Here is a 20,633-nt window from a genome sequence, read left to right on the forward strand (position 1 = left end):
TTGTCACCTGTTTTGGCTACAAACTACAAGAATTAAATATGGAGGCAGGAAACTAAAGAATAAATTAATACAGAGTTACAGAGCCTGGTTCTGCTGTACCAGCTAGTTCGTTTTGAAGTCAAAGCAGCGATTATGATGCGAGACGACGAAAAAGAAAAATGCTTTACATTCTATTATGTAGCAAAGAACAATTTCACTTTCTTCAGCATGGTATTTTGCACTGTAAGCCTTCTAAAATTAAAAACAATTCTTTAAATTATCCTCTTACGGATTCAACACAAATTCCTTACCAGTGCAACAATAACTAGTTCCAGTTTGAAATGTTACAGGTCAAGCAATTTGGGCACTTATTTACTGTAGTATCTGTAAACACCTTCACAACGATTTTTGGTAGCAGAAAAATTGATGAGAGAGGAGGAAGGAAAAACACTAAATTCCATTTTCTTATGTGGCAAGACAACAATTCTTAATTTACATCAAAATAGTATTTTCTTCTTCTTTAACCTCAGAATATTTTCAAATACTCCTAAGTTTATTCCCTGTTCCAGTCATACAAACCATTATCACACTTGACATTAGTTCTCTCTCTCTCTCCCTCCCCACTAGTTTTGGAATGGCCCACTAAATTATTTTAAACTTCAAAATGTGTTATTCCCCGTTTAAATTCTCAAGAATATGGATACATACCCTGTGGAAAGGTTAAACAATGGCATCATCAAATCTAATGCCGTTTCACGGCAAAGCAATCGGACTGGAGCACTGCAGTTTTCGTAGTCCGCTCCGATACAATGTCAGCATAAAACTTCGCGTAAAATATAGTAGGAACTCAATTCCGCAAAAATTTCTTCCTCTATCCGTTTGACAAAGATACTGTAAAGCTTCACAAAAACACGTAACAAGAGATGTAGTACAATTATGACTTTTAAGAGAGATCTTGACAGAAATAGGCAGTGCTCAAAATCGTGATTTCAAAAATAAGACACAGTAATTAAAATAGTACTGGAACTCCCTTCAAGGTGAACTCTAAAAAACGGACAGAAACTAAAATAAATCGCGGTACAGATTTAACAAACGCTGGATATTCACGTACAGCAAGCTCCGGGGCACACAACATTAAAGCATAAGTAATTTAATTAAGAAACACTGAAGTTGAGCCTTACATACGGATTCTTCTCAACTACACACCTCAAATAAAATCACAGGCCGGCTACGTACAACAAACAAACCACCTCTCCACCATTTACAAACAATACAACTATATTCTCAAAGATGATTACATGTCAAGGATACAAGTACAATAACTGCTCGTTATTGGCAAGAAGTGATGATTGGCGCCAATGCAATATAAAAATGCATGTATTTCATATCCATCTGCATCTACTTCTAAGAACCGAAGTGTAGTACATAACAGACAGTACTACGCATTCTGTCAGTTACTAGGGCACCTTTCCGTTCCATTCAAGCATGAAATTTATTTATTTATTTCTCCATACAAATCTCTTTTTCAGTACAAAAATTATACACATGGTATTGTACTGAAAATCAATTTAGTTCTTCGTTTTACTACCATCAAATATAATTCATTTATATTTTTACATCAAACTGGATCCATACAGCGAATAATTACACATTTCATTAAATACTGTAAGTTTACCATTTATTTCTTTCCACAGTTGAAAGTTTGAGGTAAAGTATTTTATGCATAAGATACGGTGAGATTAAATAGTAGCAGTTTTGCTGTAGATACGCTGTCACAAACCTTTTAAAGTTTTGTAGTTCAGGAAGAAATTTTTTATGATTTAATGATCTGTTGTGTAGTTTTCTTCCTCCATGATAAAAGTTACACCTCCTTAGTATCATGTGGTGCTGCAATGAATAACATGTATATCACTCTCTGATCTGGTACTGCGATAAAGGACAATTTTCTTTTAGGAAAAAAGGTTTTTTTCTCAATATATCTTTTTGACATGCTTAACTCCTTCCAATATGTAAATGCAAGGAAGGGGTGAGATTTTAAGATCGGTAAATAAAAATTTGCTTCGTTTTCTGCTACTTGTTTGTTTCACTATTCTTATAACTGCCTTTCTTTCTAGAAAACTGTTTTGGTTCCATGTACATTTCCAGAGAAAAGGGGACCATACTTAAGTACCAAACGTACACAAGCAAAGTATCCTGCAGTAAATGTTTCTACGATAGTATTTCTGCGAATAATTCTTCCCACATAACTTATTTTTGCTAGTTTTGAATTCAGAAATGTGGCGTGTGAGTTCCATTTAAGATTTTCCTGGATGTGAATCCTAAGAAACTTGGTTTCAGTAACAACACTAATGTTATGGTTATCCATACATATTATTGAATGTGCTTCAGTTTTAGTTTCGTCTGTGTGGAAATTCATGGGAACCGTTGTTGGGGGGTTAACTACTAGCCTGATTCTGGTAAATCATTGGGATACTTATTTCATAATATGTTATGCACCCTCAGAAAAATCGTCCACTTTATTTCCTACAGTCAATAGACACATGTCAATCTGTAAACAGTACTGGTTCTGAGTGCCCAAAGGGTAATGGGAAATCATTAATGAGTAAGAAAAAAAGAAATCGACCGATAACTGAGACCTGTAGGACGCCATGCTTCGTCCACACGGTTCTGAAAGATGTACCTGGAGTTCATTTCCTTCCACATATTTTATTTCAGTCACTTGCGAGTGACATTCCAAACACGATTTAATCCACTTATTTGGAGCACCTCTTATCTCATACCATTCAAGCACTCTGAGGAGCACAGAATGATCCGTCACATCAAAAACTTTTGTAAGATCAGAGAACAAATCTGAGATTTTTCTATGATTGCTCACTGCATTTAAGATATGATTTAGTTAGGTTGAAAGTGGCTGTTTCAGTTGATCGGTGTGGTCTGATGCCATGCTGACACTCAGAAGTAATACTACTCTTGTTGAAGAATGTAGCTAATTGTGAATGGAACACTTTTTCAATAACATTCAAAAACCCTCACAGTAGTGGCACAGGTATATATTGGCCATACAGTACTGATCACCTTTTTATATAGGGAAATTACTTTTTCTGTTTTTAGTTGCTGTGGGAAGACACCACTTGATAAGGATGTATCTGATGGAAGAGAGGATTTTTTTTTGTTTTTTTGTTTTTTTTTTTTTTTTTGTTTTGTTTTTTTGCAGCTAGAATTACACATAATTCGGATTATGGTCAATACCAGGTGAATAATTACTCTTCAGAAAAATAATGGTATTTAGGAGTTCACTTGCACCTACTGGACTAAGAAACATGGAAATATCATATATTTCAACCAATTAAACTTCTTTCAACGTTGTATTGGATGTATTTCCATCCAAGTAGTTAGACATGCCAGAAACTGTATTCTAATCGGATTTCTCGTAAGTGAGCCCTACAACATGTTTTTTTTTTCTGTGTGATACGGTACACTACAGAATCACCAGCCTTCTGCGGCCCATGTAGGTGAGCCAGTAAATATAAACCATAGGGCAGTGACCCTGCGTCACTACAATACACTTTGGAGGTGTGGCGGTGGGGATTGGAGTCCCATACCACACTGCAACGGCGACAGTACTCTGCTGACCGGCATAAAAACGTAGCCCGACATGGGCAGATAGGATTGGAAAGTGGTGGACGTAGAATAGCGGGCTAGTCATAGCAAAGGAGACAGCTGTGGTGGGCATCCCAGGCCCAGCGCTAGCCATGTTCAGAAGCTGATTCCTCTAGGATGGTCAGCGGAACGGGATGGTGATGTCGGCGATGTGGATGTGTAGCCCCAACATGGCGTATCCCATGGACAGTGTCCCATGGGGCAGCCAGTTTCTCATAGAGGCGCTCGGCGTTGTTGCATATGGTCTCCTTGAGGGGGACGATATCTGCTTCCTCACGGAGAGTCACAATCAACGTGAGTGGCGGGGCGTGCAGGCCCCACCTGAGAACCTTGTTCTGCAGGCGCTGCAATATCCGCATCCTAATCATGACCATTGCAGTGGAGCCATGGGGCAGGCAGGATAACGCCCCGGTAGATATGGAGCATGGTAGGCAGGTTAAGGTCCCTACTGCTTAGGAGGGGAGACAAGGCGCTGGTCAGCCTTATCCCTGTGTTGGCGACATGCTTTGCATGACAGTGGAACAGCAGCTTGTGGTCCATCCGGACTCTGAGATAGCTGGTCGTCGGGGACCAGGGCACCTGCACGCCTGCAATCGAAATATTGCGGCGGAGGACTGGGGGCCATTTCGCGAAATTGACCGTCATAGTTTTGATGGCATTAAGAGCGATTTTGTTTGTCCAGCACCAGGTGATGGTGGCATCCACTTGCCGTTGGAGGCGGACGATGACAGCGTCAGTGCTACGTCCAGTGGTATAGAGTGCTGTGTCATCAGCATATTGTGCCAGGTGGCACTCGGGGATGACTGGCATATCATTCAAATAGATGTTAAAAAGAATGGAAGATAGCACAGATCCCTGTGGAGTGCCAGCTGTCAATGGGCGAATACCAGAACGCATTCTCCAGTGAGCCATGAGGAAAGTCCTACCATGGAGGGAGTCATCCACAATCTTCACATAGATATCCGGACCCCGAGATAGCTGGTCGTCGGGGACCAGGGCACCTGCACGCCTGCAATCGAAATATTGCGGCGGAGGACTGGGCGCCGTTTCATGAAATTGACCGTCATAGTTTTGATGGCATTAAGAGCGATTTTGTCTGTCTGGCACCAGGTGATGGTGGCATCCACCTGCCGTTGGTGGCGAGCGATGACAGTGTCAGTGTTACATCCAGTGATATAGAGTACTTGTCATCAGAATTTGTGTCAGGTGGCACTCGGGGATGACCGGCATATCATTCACGTAGATGTTAAAAAGAATGGGAGATAGCACAGATCCCTGTGGAGTGCCAGCTGGCAATGGGCAAATACGAGAACGCATTCCCCAGCGAGCCATGAGGAAAGTCCTACCACGGAGGAAGTCATCCACAATCTTCACATAGATATCCAGTATAGGGGTCTGTATCAGCATCTTGTGCATGAGATTGTCAAACCAGATCTTATTCATAGGCGTCCTGCAAGTCCAGAAAAACTGCAACTGTCGACTTGGCGGCCTTGAAGCCTTTTCTGAGGTATTCAGTGATTCGGAGGACCTGAAGTTTGGCACAGAGGTGTGAAGTAAAGCAAAGGTTGGGAAAGACTTTCGCCATGGTGTTTAAGAGGCTGATGGACCTGTTCTTGTTGAGGACTGTAGGGTCCTTGAACCGCTTGGGGATCGAAATGAGATTGGCTTGCTTCCACTGAGAGGGAAGAAGGCCAGGCATGAGACAACTATTTAAGATCTTGGTGAACAAGAGTAGAGCCTTGCACGATAGGTGGCAAAGATGTTGATGTAAAATTCCGTCCAATTCAGGGGCTGACTGGCCGCCTTTCCATCGTAGGATCCGCTGGACTCCTGACATGGACGTCAAGTTGGGGGTAGACTGAGGTGGATGGATGCGAAAAGCGGCAACAGCTGTCAAGACATTGTGTTCGTTTCGTAGTTCGTCTGGCGAAAGGTCTTGGACAAGGAGATGTTTTTGGGTCTCGAACACATCCGCCAGCGTTACGACAATTTGGAGGGTATCATACTACAAGCCCACTGCCGTGAAGAGGATGGGCAGTCGCTGGCATAGAACATCGCAGGGGGTGAATGACAGCACAGTTGGAGTTATGGTGTAGGAGGAATGTGGACATTGCTCGGACCTCCAGTCAGCGAGCCAGTGACAGAATTCGGGCTTTAGGCACCTCATTTGGCTTTTGTCCCGAAGATCGCGGAACTGCTTCCAACGCAGGCGGTAGCGGTTCTTTTGCACTTTCAGTTCCCGTAGCAGGGGAGGCAAATCGTCCAGGGGTGTTAAGGCCTAAGGATAGTAGAGGTGGATAGCTTCACTGCTTTCTGGATTTTGGGGGTAAGGTAATCCACAGCATGGCCGATATTGGCGAGAGTTGACAAGTCAAGGTAATGCCTAGTGGTGCTATTAAGTACCCTGGCGAAATTGTCCCAATCCGTGTGGGTCACAGTGGAACGAACATCCAATGAAAGAGCAGCATCGGTGAAGTACAGGAGGGCTGGGTCATGTTCAGAGGCAAGTGCATAGAGAACTTCCATGGAAAACTGAGCGGCGACGTTTTTGAATATGGCTACATCCAGAACGTCTGGGTGGCAGTTGGAACGGATTGGGACGTGGGTAGGTTCGTAAAGGCCATAGACTGATAGTGCTAAAGTGTCCTCCAGGTCAAGGAGGAAGCTGCCTTTGGGATTAGAGACCCGAGAATGCCAAGCCGGGTGCTTGGCAATGAGATCCGCCCCAATGATGACCCTCTTGAAGGACGTTAACGTGCGAAGATCCGCTTCCAGCAGGCTCTGGTTTGGGCTCAAGTATGCTGCTGCGATGGTAACGACACCAAGGCGTGTGGAAATGGTAACCGCTGTGGCCTCTATGTGTTCCATTGGCTGGAGAGTCTTCTGGGTATGGACAAGTGCTTCGTTGAGGAACACAGCCGTGCTCCCACCACGGCAGTCAAGGCGGTCAGAGCAGTAACACACCATGTTGTGAAGGCGGAAATCGTCTGCTGGTTTAAGGTGTGTTTCTGTGACCAGTAAAATATTCACACAATGGTCATAGAGGAAGGGATTCAGCTCTGTCTTCATCTGTTTAATGCCATTTTCATTAAGAATGCAGGTGACAAGACCCGAGGGGGCTGGTGGGGTTGTGTCTGGGATACAGCTACAGGTGGACTAGAAGGGGACACAGCTGACTCCTGTAGTGGGTGTGCAGGGGAAGCCATCATGGAAGATAGACACTCATAATTTTTAGAGGGTTGTTAATTTTTCGCCTCCTGCATTTACTTACATATGAAACTGGTCATGTCCAATGGCTTTGATGCCCTTAATCAATACTTAACCTAATGTTGGAGTTGTCATACGACGCAAACATTCTCCTCTGACACATCAAGTGCATGGTTTCACATAAACAAGAGTCTATTCACCTATGTCCTAGCTGCTGTTGCTACACCAATAACATTCGCGTATGAATTAGATTATACATTCTGACATACTTGCAGCCAAGGCATTTCCTCTACAGGGCCATTTATATTCCCCATTTCTTAACATTATTAATTGAGCACAAAATTATATTCACTATAATTAACACAACTGTATGACTAAAGCTATACTCATCCTATTTTATGGATTCGTTCAATATATCCTTTCAGTTACAGGAAAACTTCTTCAACTCATGATGAGGGCACAGACCTATAATTTTCCTCATGTTTGGGGAGGGTGATAGCTAAGTACTTTCGTGGGGAATTTGGATTATCTGGAATGCTCAGTGTACAGTAACGGCCATTTATTCTTCTTTCTTCATATCAGTGAATGTTAATAGGGTGTTTACAACATCACTTTCTCGCCTACAGAGTGTGCTCGCATTCTACCTAGCCTCGCACCACACTGTGCCTTTCGCAGATTAGCAGTTTCCCTGAGAGAGATAAACATTTGTTTGATTTTTTTCTTCCAGTGTTTCCTCAGCTCGTGGCATATATGGAACAGGCTTCAGCCATTCATTCTTTTCTTTGATCCCTTTCATTAAATCAGGTGGTGTGTGTGACATGTGATATGTACAAAGGTAGTTCACTATTTCTTCGAACACACTGAGAAATTCTGACACTTTTGGTCTGCTGATGAGGCGTGTAGGTCCTCATAAAACGATTAAACACATGAAAGATTGTTTCCCTGGAGTTGGCTTGGGGTTTGAATCATTTGCCTAATCTGCAGATCTTTCAAAAATTCCCTCCATTTAATACAAGTGGGTTTAATGAGTTATCAGACGAAATGGATTCATGGAATATAGTCATTTACTGTCCTATTGCTTGGTTGGTAGCGGTTGATTTCACTGCATAGAACTTGACATACGTAGAAAAGATCTCATACAAGCCAACAATCCCCCCACGGGCAGAAGGTAGTGGCACTGAAAGGTTCACACAAACAATACTCGAAGGTATTGTAGGTAACATCAGATGCAATTCCATCTCTACCCAAGTCCAAAGGTTTTACCTTTTGGCAGACTCGACAAGCTTTCAGTTGGGAGGTTCAATTTCCTGCAGCACTTCTTCGCGCCTTAATGGCCTCATACACAATAAGTATGACACAAGAGAGCATTTTGACAGATGCCAGGAACACACACACATCATTTATCAGATGAGACATCTCTTCTGTAGAACAAAAGACCTTCATATAACTGATAAAAGTTGTTTTGTCTTTGGATTATTTAGTTCCTGAAGAAGAAGCTTCACCTTACTCCATCTAGGATCCTTACTTTGTAACCCCTTCATGTTCTTACACATGGCTAGAAAATACTGCTCATACTTTGAGTCTTTCATCAGCATAATTTTGAATTTGATTTTGCTCTACCAGATCTTAAAATTCGGGTGTTCCCTGAACAATCCTGTTAAGATGTCAGCAGTGATACTGTCACTTCGTTTTATGTAAATAATCTCAAACTCATATGAGTGAGAAAATATTGTCCAACAGGCAAGACAATTGTGTAACAGTTATAATAGCCAAAGACTCTAGTTCAGTTGCAGATTATCCCCATTTGCATTCATATAAGGTCTGAATGCCTGACTGTCAAAGCTGATCATCTTTACTTCATCTTTTTCTTTATTGTGTGTAAGTTGAAAGAGGCATGCCCCAGGCCAGAATATAAGGCATCAGAGGCAAGTCAAAAATCTTTCGACATGTCTAGATGATACAATATGTTGGAATGTACTAACATATGCTTTATAGCCTCAACATTTTTGTTGCAAATGCTCTGTCCAGTTCCATGAACTATTGTTCTGTAAAAGGTCTAATAAGGCATTGGTATTTAACAACTGATGGAGCACAAATCGCCTAAAAATGAACGTCACCCTATAAAAGCCTTCAGTTGCCATTTCTTGTTTGGAAATGGAAAGTTCTTAATAGCATACAGTTTCTCAGGGTCGAGTGTTATACCCTCAGATGAAATTACATGACCAAGGAATTTGATCTGGTTTTGCACAACCTTGGATTTTGATAAATTTGCAGTAACACCAATAAAAAATAAAAAAGATAAAAGTTTCTACAATGTTTTTTCTAAGAATTCAATAGGTTCTTGCCATGTAGGTGTACAGTTAGGATGTTTTCTTCACATACACAGTCAAATGACAATTGTTCTGGTAGCAGCAGCAGCAGCGCATCAGAGTACTGCAAGTTGATGCAGACTCTCATAAAGAGTGACTTATATCACATTTTGTCAGCGTTCTTTAGCTTCAACTCCTATATTTCGCGCACGTCTGTGTATTTATTAAGACATCTTTAGTGTGGATAGAAACTGTGATTGCTGCACTCCTGGAAATGGAAAAAAGAACACATTGACACCGCTGTGTCAGACCCATCATACTTGCTCCGGACACTGCGAGAGGGCTGTAGAAGCAATGATCACACGCACGGCACAGCGGACACACCAGGAACCGCGGTGTTGGCCGTCGAATGGCGCTAGCTGCGCAGCATTTGTGCACTGCCGCCGTCAGTGTCAGCCAGTTTGCCGTGGCATACGGAGCTCCATCGCAGTCTTTAACACTGGTAGCATGCCGTGACAGCGTGGACGTGAACCGTATGTGCAGCTGACGGACTTTGAGCGAGGGCGTATAGTGGGCATGCGGGAGGCCGGGTGGACGTACCGCCGAATTGCTCAACACGTGGGGCGTGAGGTCTCCACAGTACACCGAAGTTGTCGCCAGTGGTCGGCGGAAGGTACACGTGCCCGTCGACCTGGGACCGGACCGCAGCGACGCACAGATGCACGCCAAGAGCGTAGGATCCTACGCAGTGCCGTAGGGGACCGCACAGACACTTCCCAGCAAATTAGGGACACTGTTGCTCCTGGGGTATCGGCGAGGACCGTTCACAACCGTCTCCATAAAGCTGGGCTAAGGTCCCGCACACCGTTAGGCCGTCTTCCGCTCACGCCCCAACATCTTGCAGCCCGCCTCCAGTGGTGTCGCGACAGGCGTGAATGGAGGGACGATTGGAGACGTGTCGTCTTCAGCGATGAGAGTCGCTTCTGCCTTGGTGCCAATGATGGTCGTATGCGTGTTTGGCGCCATGCAGGTGAGCGCCACAATCAGGACTGCATACGACCGAGGCACACAGGGCCAACACCCGGCATCATGGTGTGGGTACTGATCTCCTACACTGGCCGTACACCTCTGGTGATCGCCGAGGGGACACTGAATAGTGCACGGTACATCCAAACCGTCATCGAACCCATCGTTCTACCATTCCTAGACCGGCAAGGTAACTTGCTGTTCCAACAGGACAATGCACGTCCGCATGTATCCCGTGACACCCAACGTGCTCTAGAAGGTGTAAGTCAACTACCCTGGCCAGAAAGATCTCCGGATCTGTCCCCCATTGAGCATGTTTGGGTCTGGATGAAGCGTCGTCTCACGCGGTCTGCACGTCCAGCACGAACGCTGGTCCAACTGAGGCACCAGGTGTAAATGGCATGGCAAGCCGTTCCACAGGACTACATCTACGATCGTCTCCATGGGAGAATAGCAGCCTGCATTGCTGCGAAAGGTGGATATACAGTGTACTACTGCCGACATTGTGCATGCTCTGTTACCTGTGTCTATGTGCCTGTGGTTGTGTCAGTGTGATCATGTGATGTATCTGACCCCAGGAATGTGTCAATAAAGTTTCCCCTTCCTGGGACAATGAATTCACGGTGTTCTTATTTCAATTTCGAGGAGTGTATATTCAGATGTGAGGCCAGATGGTAATCCTTCCCTCACAGCTCCAGGTGGTGCTGGCTTCAGTCATGCAGCTTGAGTCTGGTGCCAGTGGGTATCAATACGGGGGGCTGGATGAGGAGACCCAAGGTACATCCAGCATGACCCTGATCGGTCCACTACTGTGGGCACCCTGAGCAATGCCCAGACTGAGTCTGATCTCTCACCCATGGCTGAGGTCATTCTTAGGTGTGGCCAACAGTGAAGGACTTTCAAAGAGGCAGACTAGAAGACCTCCCAGGTTTTTTGATGAACAGCTTTCAGGCAGTATCTGTGACTGACGATGTCCCTTAGCCAGATGAAGTCGCTCGCCCTGTTCCAGAGGAATCCTCTAGTCTTTCAAGGTCTGGGCATTAACAGAGGGTGGGATTACTGGTAGTTGGGAGCTCCAACATTAGGTGCATAATGGGGCCTTTTAGGGATTTGTCTGCAAAGGAGAGAAAGTAATCCAATACGCACTCTGTGTACATACTGAGATGAGTCATTCCAGATGTGAAGCTGGTGCTTCCAGATGCCATGAAAGCACAGGGTAGGTGGTGACTCATTTTGGTACTAACGATGTGTGCCCCTTTGGATCAGACGAGATTCTCTCTGGTTTCGGGGGCTAACTGAAGTAGTAAAAACTGCCAGTCTTGCTTGTGATATGAAGGAGAAGCTTATGTCTATAGCATTGTCGACAGAACCATTTGTGGTCCTTTGGTACAGAGCAGAGTGCAATGTCTAAATGAGAGGCTCAGAGGGTTCTGCGATTGTGTAGGCTGTAGATTCCTTGACCTGTGTCATAGAGTGGTACCAGGGGCTTTGTGGAGGGGACATGGCAGTTTTTTAGGTTAGAGGGTCTCAGGAAAGTGCAAGAAAAAGGTTCAGTTTCAATTAATACAGGAAGAGGGTAGACACAGGAAAATCAATATTGCATTTGTAAATTGTTGCAGCTATGTTGGAAAAGCACCAGAGCTCCAAGCCCTAATAAAAAGCACTGAATCTCAAATCTTTATAGGTATGAAAAGCTGGTTAAATCCGGAAGTAAGTTCAGTCGAAATTATTACAAAGGACCTGATGATATTCATGAAGAACCGACTAAATAAAGTTGGTGGTGGAGAGTCTGATGCTGCCATAAGCAGTTTGTCTTGTAATGAAATTAAAGTAAAGAGTTCCTGTAATATACTATGGGTAGTTACATTTGACAACAAAAAAAATTAATAATTAATTCCTTTTACTGACTCCCAGATTCAGATTATACAGTTGCTGAGCAGTTCAAAGAAAACTTGAGTGTCATTTCAAATAGGTTCCCCACTCATACAATTATACTTGGTGGTGACTTCAATCTACCCTCGATATGTTGCCAAAACTACACGTTTAAAGTAGGTGGTAGGCATAAAATATAGTCCGAAATCATACTGAATGACTTCTCAGAAAATTATTTTGAACAGGTAGTTCAGGGGCCCACTCTAAGTGTAAATTGTTGCGAAAACATATCTGACCTCTTAGCAACAAATAATTCTGAGAAAATAAGGAGCATCATGACAGATCCATGGATTAAAGAACCACTAGGTTGTTGTAGCTAGATTGAATACTAACATCCAAACCCACCAAAAATTAACACAAAATATATTTATCTAAAAAAGGAGATAAAAATTTGCTTGCCACCTTCCTAAAAACTGTCTCCACTAGCTCCAATCTGACTATGTAAGGTTAAATTCAAAGAAATTAGTATTTACAGCAATTGTGAGATATATACCGACTAAATTAATAAGGGATGGTCCTGGTATACCATGGTACACAAAAAAGGTCAGAACACTATTACAGAAACAATGAAAATAGTTGCAAAGTTTACAAGAATACAATATCTCAAAGACTTGCGAAGTTTTACAGAAGTTCGAAATTTAGTGCAAACTTCAATGCGGGATGCTGTTAACAGTTTCCACGACGAAATTCTGTCCCTAAATCTGGCAGAAAACGCAAAGAGATTCTGGTCGTATATACAGTACACCAGTGACAAGACGTAATCAACATCTTCGCTGCGCTGGAACAACAGTGATGTTACTAATGACAGCGCCACTAAAGCAGAGTTACTACATACAGTTTTCTGAAATCTCTTCACAAAACAAAACAAAGTAAAAATACTCCAGAATTCAGATCAAGAACAATTGCCTACATAAGTAACTTAGAAGCAGATATCTTCAGTGTAGCGAAGCAGCTTAAAACACTTGCAAGGCTTCCAGTCCATATCGTATACCAGTCAGGTTCCTTTGAAAGGATGCTGATACAACAGCTCCATACATAGCAACTCGCTCATAGAAAGACCTGTACCCAAGGATTGGAAAGTTGCGCGAGTAACACCAATACCCAAGAAAAGAAATAGGAGTAACCCACTGAATTACAGGCCCATAACACTAATGTATATTTTCAGTAGGATTTTGGAACATATACTGTGCTCAAACATTATGAATCGCCTCAAAGAAAACGACTTATTAACAAACAGCCAACATGGATTCAGAAAATAATGAGCTTGTGAAACACAACCAGTTCTTTATTCTCATAAGGTAATGAGTGGTATCAACAGGGAATGTCACATTGATAAGATATTTTTGATTTGCAGAATGCTTTTGACACTGTTCCTCAAAATGTCTTCTAATTAAATTTTATACCTATGGAGTCTCATCTGAGCTGCATGGCTTGATTCGTGATTTCCTGTCACAAAGGTCATAGTTCATAGTAACTGACAGAAGTAATATCTGGCGTCTCCCAAGGAAGTGTTATAGACCCTCTGTAGTTCCTGATCTACATAAACGACTTTAGGGAGCAATCTGAAAAGTCCGCGTAGATTTTTTGCAGGTGATACTGTCATTTAACGCCATGTAAAGTCATCAGACTATCAAAAAGGATTGCCAGATGCCAAGATATCTGTATGCTGCAAAAAGTGGTAGTTGACTCTAAATCACGAAAAGTATGAAGTCATCATAATGAGCACTAAAAAAAATCTTCTAAATTCCAGTTACACGATAAATCACACAAATCTAACAGCTGTATTGGTTAGAACTTGTAGCACACATGAACACAGTATATTTCCTCGAATCTTCTGAGAGAAAAATCTGCCAGTAAGAATACCGTATGTCGATGCTAGATAAATACCTAACACTGAAAAACTGCTCTAGTTGATCCTCCAGGTTTCCAGGATGCTTTTGAATAAACATAGTTATGCGATATAGCGTCGAGTATGAGATACACTTTCCCATCAGGCTTGGCCTCAGTCAGAAGCTGACTACCATAAGAAGAGAAAGAAGGCTCGATGACCCTCCACTCTAATATACGTCATATTTCTAGAATCACATTCTCTCTCTCTTAGACCTCGGAATTGAATAGGTGTTTTTACAAAACGTTTCATGGGACTGCATCTCCATGCAGTATTCCTTGGTTTTACTTACTCAAGCTTTATTTCAAACATCCGAATATACTTTGACAGTAAATCTTTCAACTGCTCCTGTTGTTGGAGAGTAATACTGGTAGACTCTAAGGCTTTACCATGAACTAATTTTTCATCTTCACAATTCAGAGTACTATGATGAAAAAATCATCAACCAATAACCATCTCTGTTTGACAAGCTGTAATTGAATGTTTTGACAATACTTACATTATCATTATACCTGAATAGATGACTATAGAAATCAGTTTCAACCCAAATCCATCCTATAGCCGGAATTGAAGGGTTAAATGTGGCTGTTGGTTGAACAGTACAGAATGAGTCCCATTTGTGACTTTGTCAATACTCACTGTGCGATTATGGTTACTCCAATGAGTGTCAACTTCACGATTTACTTCAGGATTTTATTGCAGGTAAGTGTTACTGTTTCTATTAAAGGGTATCTTATTCTGCCACTGGTTGTTTATATTACTTTGTTTTGCAATAAATTATTCTAGTGATGTAATCTGCCAGAAAGTTTCAATGGGTAGGTTGTTGCACAAAACTCCTACTGATAAAACTTTGTGAAAGTTGTCTACCTGAACTTGAGTTAGTTTAACTTGCTCCTCTTGTTGCCAGGTGGGCTGATCTTGAGTCAACGTTTTTCTCACGATACTAAGTTCACCTTTTACAGCTTGCACTGCAGTGCCCAGTTCAGCACATACTTCAGTGGAAGTCTGGTCTATCGCTTCCTTTAGCTCTACTTAGAATTTTTCAGTAATCTGACTACCGTTTTCTTTTAGAAATTCCTTCATTTTTCTTTCGGGCTTGGCAGATAGGTTTTCTACATACGAAACTATTTATCCCCCTGTGATATTCAGATCATATTGATATAGTTACAAAGTACTAAAACTTTTGACAAACCTTTTACCTCATCAGAAAGGCTCTTAATGGGTTAATAAAACTTGAATTTCAGTACCTTAATATTTCTGTTACACAGTTAACCACTTCTAGTTTCAAATGTTTGGTTTGATTCTTAAGGTACATTCACACTGAAAACCAGCTCCAACAAAGCCAAACACACAACTGTTGTAAGTTTGGAAAAAATGCAATTGTTGTGAGTTCAGTAAATTTAAATCTGTTATCAATTGTTGGAAAATGTTGAGAACAGTTTCAAGCTGTTGCAACCACACACATTCAGCGTTTTTTGTTGTTGTTTGTTATTACAGAAAATAAAATTGAGTCTGTCTCTGAAGATGCATGAGCATTTTGATCTATAATTCTTAGTGTAATTGTTTGTCACAAACATCAACCCAAAAAGACGCATCTTGTCCAGACCAGAAAGTTTTCTTACCCAGAGAAACCTATCGAACCTATAATCCCTTCTTGGAGGAGCTCTATGTTGAAGACAAGCAATTTTAATAATATCGTCAGGATGATATGTGGAAAATTCAAAGTACTCTTAAGGCTAGTACCTCCAAGTATTCAACAGAAAGACACAAATTTTAAAGTTATAATATCAACACCAGAACCACCTCTTGTAATCCTTCGATTTTGCAAATGTGATAGTTATACAAGTTTAATGTAGTCTCATCGAATGTCACTTGCCAAGAACAGTGAAGACGTGCCACAGGTGAGCAAGGATTTTGTAATAGTAACTATTGATATTTTGTTTTCTATACATTGTTAACTCATTAATACGTGCACTTATTAGCACATACCACATATTCAATTCCTTCCAAATATTCCACTATCTGAAAGTAAGGGACTGAAAGTTATTATTATGGTCATATAACCATTCTTTGTCAATTTTGATTTATTAGTCTCATAAAATACGTATGGTAATCATTTGATTGGACTACAGGAGACACGTCAGAATGTAGTCAATACAATTTCACTATAATAATGTATAGTCAGTAAGATGGAGTGGTATTTAAACAATAACGCAACTTTTTATGGAAAAGTACCTTTACATATTCACATAACAAGATAATTTATGAATAACATCCCGCTTAAATATTCAGATCGATCTAAAAGTAAAAGCGGTCAGAAAGACTTTAAATACATGCACCTATACTCAGGTACACTATATATTGCTAGCATTTCCCTCTGAAAGGAAGCAACCAAAATAATATTGTAATATCAACCATGAACATAGTAGATGACAATATCTCAAACTTAAAGTAAAGTGATTGTTGAATTGAAATTATTTATTCGTAAAAGTATTGAATCAGAAGGATCCCAAGAGAGAAAAGAGCAGACGACACAGCAATGCACATGAGACCGTAACTCAACATAGCCGCACTTTTGCTCACTCATCATAAACTACAAATTCGAAACAAAACTTCCCTCGACTAATATTTCAAACTCGCGACTTCCAACAACTGTGGAGAGCACTTGAAAACTAAGTAAAACTTCGAGCTGAAAACAATTGTCAACAGAGTTTGTTGAACTTGGTCCACTTGTTGTTTCAAAGCACAAAAATCATTAGACATAGTGTCTTGCTTATTATTTATAATTCATGGAAGATAGGTTACTATTCATGACTTCTTGTTCTTGATTCATACCTTCTAATTTTTGACAAAACAGTGCAAGTGGATCTTGTGTGGTCATAATGGATTCAGTTCTAAGGACTGATGTTACATTATCTACTCCGACAATGGGGCTAGAAATCATTACATCTGATCAATTGCTGGATTAATATTCATAGTATTAACTTCAGAAATAGAACCAGTGGTCATGATATTGGATCCGGAATACATGTCTTTTTAGCTGGCGATGTAATCCTACTCTCTGCAGTTGGATCGGCAGTTGTGCTTACAATGGCTAACCTGCTGTTAACCATATGAATATTTTCATTTGCTGTAATAATGTGTGTCATTTTCAGCGATTGCTGCCGTGTTAGCACCTTAACAAGGGATAGTATCTTTCTAAAACGTTAAACCTTCTACATAGTACAACACATTAATGAACATTGCAAATGTATCTTTGGTACCAACTAATTTAACTAAAAATTACATTGTCTTGCTAAATTTCTACAGATTGTGATTTTTATTATAAGAAATTCTAAAAATCTAAAAGAAGAAAAAGAACAAGTCTCAACGGCCAGGAAATTTATTTCTACTGAAGTGTACCTACTGAATTCAAAAGCATTGGGTAATTCTGTTTCGTTACCTGGTGCTGTATATGCCACCAACCGTTACGATAACAAACTCATCATTGCTTAATTTCAGATTCTTTTCCTTCTTGCTTTTACAGAGTTTAGTACAAGCTTTCTTTTTCATTTGATCTCTCAGTATATTCAATCAATGGCTCATCGATTTATTTTCATAGTACATTGTATGTAACAGAAAATAAAAATTATTAATGTATACAGCATAAAATTGAAATCCTGCTTACATTGTCACCTGTATAACTGTCTCTTTCAGATAAAGAAAATAAGAATTATGTGGGCAAAACAACAGATGTTAATTATTGTCGTTTTGAGACTGAGATATGTAGTACCACGGTTCACTGCCGGGACAACATGTTCCACATTTCCAGTCTGCAACCACAGGAAATGTAATTATTATAGGCATGCCTATTTGATTCTGCTAAGACAAGAAGCTTTATAGAGAATTAATAGCTGCAGGCTCTGAAAAAGTTTGCTACCATTAATAACGGTCTACATGAGATGTAAAAAATGATTGCTAATTGTTCACCAGAAAGTTGTTATTCTGGAAAATACTAGAAATACATACAAAAACTCAACACTTGGTCTGTTAGATGTGCAAATGGTGATTATTACTCTTTGAAATAAGTGCACATACACAGTTTCTTGTTAGCATGTTTTTTTATTTACGAAAATTACAAATGCTTACATAGGCAGTGCCCACAACATGAGAGAGAGAGAGAAAAATGTCTGTCTCTAAATAACAAGAAAGAGAGAGTGTGATAAAAACATGTGATCAGTAACTTACAAAAATTCAGAGATAGCACTTAGTTCATTTTCACTGCAATCACTGATGAACAATAAGTCTGGATTACGTATTGTAAATGGCATGTACAGGGTGATAAAAAAGTCAGTATAAATTTGAAAACTTAATAAACCACGTAATAATGTAGATAGAGAGGTAAAAATTGACACACATGCTTCGAATGACATGGTGTCATTACCAAAACCAAGACAAAATGTCCAACAAATGGCGCTGGACAACAAAACTGCTACCGTTACTGATGAGATGTACGCCGATATGTTACAGAATCGCATCATCCCCAGCCTGGCTGATAAACGCCTGCTGGATCGTACGATGTTTATGTAGGATGGCGCTCCACCCCATATTGCTAGAAGCGTGAAAAATCTCTTACGCGCGTCGTTTGGTGATGATCGTGTGCTCAGCCGCCACTTTCGTCATGCTTGGCCTCCCAGGCCTGAAGTCCCAAATATATCGTGATTGACCGACATCTCTAGGGATGCTGAAAGACAAAGTCCGACGCCAATGCCTCTCCATAACTCCGGACATGCTTTACAGTGCTGTTCACAGCATTATTCCTCGACTACAGCTACTGTTGATGAATGATGGTGGACATATTGAGCATTTCCTGTACAGAACACCATATTTGACTTTGTCTTACTTTGTTATGCCAATTATTGCTATTCTGATCAGATGAAGCGCCATCTGTCGGACATTTTTTGAACGTATGTATTTTTTTGGTTCTAACAAAACCCCATATCATTCCAAGCATGTGTGTCAATTTGTACCTCTCTATCTACATTATTCCGTGATTTATTCAGTTTTCAAATTTATACTGACTTTTTGATCACCCGGTATAATACAAAATACAGATAACATGATGTATCCTTTCAAAATCACTTTGTTTTTTGGAAAAAACTATATCAAAGTTACGCTTGAAACGGTTCAAAAAAATTTGCCACCTTCTCGTTTTTCACTGATTAGATAGCTGGCTGCTTTGGCCAAGCGGTTCTAGGCGCTTCACTCCGGAACCGCGCAGCTGCTATGGTCGCAGGTTCGAATCCTGCCTCGGACATGGATGTGTGTGATGTCCTTAGATTAGTTAGGTTTAGATAGTTCTAAGTCTAGGGGACTGATGACATCAGATGTCAAGTCCCATAGTACTTAGAGCCATGTGAACCATTTGAACTGATTAAATACTGGAAGTTTTCAATATTTTTCTGACTATAGCTTCTTTTATGGATAACATTTTGCACACTGGTCGAAATGTGAACTACAAGTATGATTAGTAATTGCAGAAGGTGGTCACTGTAGCCAGCATCAGAGATTTCTGATGTACACTTGACCATGTTTACACATACCCGGTCAAGAGAACAGTGACACTATCATCCGTTCATCGTAAGAATAAACCTGATGTAAACATTGCACTACCGCGTTTGCTGGAACCTCATTGAATTTCTGATTCACGTGGGACTGCAGCCAAGCTATCTCGAGTACTGTCAGTTACGATAATAAGGGTACGTTTCGTGCTTTGCGTTACGCGCACATCGACTTAGCGACAGTACAGGACAACAGCTTTACCAGTGCATTTAGCTTGGAGAGCACTGGGCAGTCAGCTGGTAAAGCTAGCCTGCTGTGACGAGGTCAGCTGCAGTTCACACGTAAAAAGAGACGAGCAGAGGAGCAATACGGCTTCGAATGTCATTTCATTTTTAAGCAGAATGAAATAATACACTGCAAATTCCCCACAATACGCTCCTTAGACAACTAGACGAAAACCGCTACGCAATATAGTTTTTAGCTAACGTACTACTGTAATTAAAAACAAGAATGATGAAAATTCTTGACCTAACCACAGGGTAATTTTCCTGCATAAGCTGTGTGTAACGTAAGAGAGTATTGAAGGATTTCACTATTGGTAAGATATTGAAGTCACTGAAGGTATTACTTGCAGTCAGTCGTCTGATAATCTCTTAGCTCCTTCTTTATCCGAATCCGAGAAATACATCTCAGTTCTGCAAGTGTCAAGTGCTACGTTGATAACGAGCCTATCAACAACAGAATCTACGAACCCAACCAGGCGCAGCATTTTCTTTTCTTTTATGACTAGCCGTTGTATATCCCGCCAGCGTTCGGCAGTGACGTGTGGAAAAGCTGCGTGCGTTAATTCCGGTACGACTAGCAGTGTAACTGTCTTGTTACTTCTCTGGCCAAATCCCGCAGCCTGGCTCCAGATCAGTTCTGTTCATATTGTAATGGCACAGTAGCAAATCTAAAAATGCAGCATTTGTATGACGTGTTCGATGGTGTGGAAATGATTGTTTTTCATGTTTCTACGATACTTATTTACTTTTGTGGTATAAAACGATGGACACAGTCCAAATAAAGAGGATTTGATTTTTCATTTTCAC

The 20,633-nt window shown here is 41.0% G+C and overlaps 1 protein-coding gene across 12 annotated transcripts in view; it reads right to left on the reverse strand.

The window, feature by feature from the left end:
• LOC126365888 (negative elongation factor D) overlaps positions 1-20,633 on the reverse strand; it is a 227,673-nt gene that overhangs the window by 182,881 nt on the left and 24,159 nt on the right. For 2 of the 12 annotated variants that reach the window (XM_050008589.1, XM_050008591.1), the window contains exon 1: positions 1,186-1,275. The exons of 2 other annotated variants lie outside the window; for them this stretch is intronic. The gene's annotated coding sequence lies outside the window, so the exon portion shown is untranslated. Of the gene's footprint in view, positions 1-687; positions 1,277-20,633 lie in introns of those variants that run through there. 8 more of the 12 variants (XM_050008593.1, XM_050008590.1, XM_050008592.1 and 5 more) reach the window with 8 other exon arrangements.

This window comes from Schistocerca gregaria, chromosome 4 (assembly GCF_023897955.1).
Source record: "Schistocerca gregaria isolate iqSchGreg1 chromosome 4, iqSchGreg1.2, whole genome shotgun sequence".
NCBI lineage: Eukaryota > Metazoa > Arthropoda > Insecta > Orthoptera > Acrididae > Schistocerca > Schistocerca gregaria.